This window comes from Myotis myotis, unplaced genomic scaffold (assembly GCF_014108235.1).
Source record: "Myotis myotis isolate mMyoMyo1 unplaced genomic scaffold, mMyoMyo1.p scaffold_m19_p_4, whole genome shotgun sequence".
NCBI lineage: Eukaryota > Metazoa > Chordata > Mammalia > Chiroptera > Vespertilionidae > Myotis > Myotis myotis.
The window spans coordinates 18,605,555-18,607,791 of NW_023416346.1; the positions used below are offsets into that span (position 1 = coordinate 18,605,555).

Sequence of the window (2,237 nt, forward strand, 5' to 3'; positions counted from 1 at the left end):
GAAAAGTTCCAATGCTTCTTGGACAGGGAGAAGATAAATTAGAACAACCTCAAAGGGCCTTTTGAATTTACTGAAATTATAAGACTTACATTAATAAAGCTTAACAATTTCTCCCTCCTTCAGTGACAATGTGTATACTGCCAATGTACTGAGCTTTACTGTGTAATGGGTGGTATTATGATCCTCAAATATGCATCTGTGATACTTTTCAATAGTCAAAATAGGAACAAAGAGTACTGAATAAAATAGGAGAATAATTCCAACCTTTCACAGACTTTGATAACAGGTGCAGAAAGTAGCACACTTCGATTTGCATCATGCAGCTTCTATGTAAAGCATATTTCTAAGAATCCTAGCAATCAAATGTTTACTCTTTAATATCTGGTTTCTCCCTTCTTTTTTCCATCTTAGTTCAATAATTCACTCAACTGCATACTGATTCCATTATTGGGCTGGGAAAAACTACTCTAAGACATCTATTTTGGAATAATCAATTGAAAAAAAAGAAACTCACAAAAACCAGGTTGCACTGGGCAGTCTTAAAGTGGGGGTGGGGTGGGGTGGGAGGAAAAAGTCCAGACAGATTGGCTCAGTTGGTTGAGTGTTGTCCTATGAACCTAAAGGTTACCGATTAGATTCCCACTTGGAGCACATATGGGAGGCGACAGATCAACATTTTTCTATCTCTCTCTCTCTCTAAGCATGTCCTAGGGTAACGAATAAAAAAGAAATTAGTACTTGCTTCAGCAGCACATATACTAAAATAGGAACGATATAGAGAAGATTAGCATGGCCCTTTGTGCAAGAATGACATGCAAATTTGTGAAGCGTTACATATTTTTTAGGCGAAAAGAAATTTTTAAAAAAAGCTGGGGTAGCAATACTTATGTCCAAACAAAATTAGACCTCAAAGTGAAGGCCATAAACAGAGATAAGGAAGGCCACTTCATAATACTAAAGGGAGCAACTCAACAAGAAGATATAACTCTGGTAAACATATATGCACCCAATACAGGAGCACCCAAATACATAAAAAAAAAAAACACTTCTGGAGGATATCAAGGGAGAGATTGACAGCAATAGTGTCATAGTAGGGGACTTTAATACCCCACTAACACCACTGGACAAATCCTCTAAACTCTAAACAAAAAATCAGCAAAGAAACATCAATCCTAAATAACTCAGTAGACCAAATGGAATTAATTGACATCTTCAGAACATTTCACCCCAAAGTCACAGAATATACATTCTTCTCAAGTGCACATGGGTTATTTTCAAAGATAGACCACATATTGGGGGACAAAGTATCTTAAAATTCAAGAAGATAAAAAAAAAATCATATCAAGCATCTTCTCAGATCACAGTGGAATAAAACTAGAAATCAACTACAATAAAAAAATCAAACACATGGAGGCTAAATAACATGCTATTAAACAATGATTGGGTTACCAAAGAGATCAAGGAAGAAATAAAAAGCATCATGACAACAAATGACAATGAAAACACAACAATCCAAAATCTATGGGGGGGACACAGTGAAAGCAGTCTTGAGAGGGAAGTTCATAGCTCTGCAGGCCTAGCTAAAAAAGAAAAGACAAAAGAAAAAAGAAAAAAGAAAAGAAAAGAAAAGATGGTAATAAATTAAATTATCTAACCCTAAAACTCAAAGTGTTAGAAAGATAGCAACAAGAAGAGCCTAGCATAAGCAGGAGGAAGGAAATAATAAAGATCAGAACAGAGATAAATGACATAGAGACCAAAAATAGAAAAAACAAACAAACAAAAAAACAATACAAAGATCAACAAAACCAAGAGCTGGTTCTTTGAAAGGATAAACAAGATTGATGAACCTCTAGCCAGGCTCACCAAGAAACAAAGAGAGAGGACCCAAATAAACAAAATCAGAAATGAAAGAGGTGAAATAACAACCGATCCCACAGAAATGCAAACGATTATGGAAAAAATACTATGAACAACTCTATTCCAACAAAGTGGGCAACCTAGATGAAACGAACATATTCTTACAAAAATACAAGCTCCCAAAACAAAATCAGGAAGAATAAAAAAAACCTTAATAGGCCAATAACTACTAAAGAAGTTGAAGCAGTTATCAAAAATCTTCCAACAAACAAAAGCCCTGGTCCAGATGGCTATACAGGGGAGTTCTACCAAGCGTTCAAAGAACTAAAACCTATCCTCCTCAGACTATTCCAAAAAATTCAAGAGGAAGATACACT

The 2,237-nt window shown here is 35.4% G+C and overlaps 1 non-coding gene across 1 annotated transcript; it reads left to right on the forward strand.

Annotated features, from left to right (window-relative positions):
• The first annotated feature begins 734 nt into the window (after positions 1-734).
• Positions 735-842, forward strand: LOC118654817. The gene has a single exon (XR_004967082.1). It is a non-coding gene; the product is annotated as a U6 spliceosomal RNA (small nuclear RNA).
• The last annotated feature ends 1,395 nt before the right edge of the window (positions 843-2,237 follow it).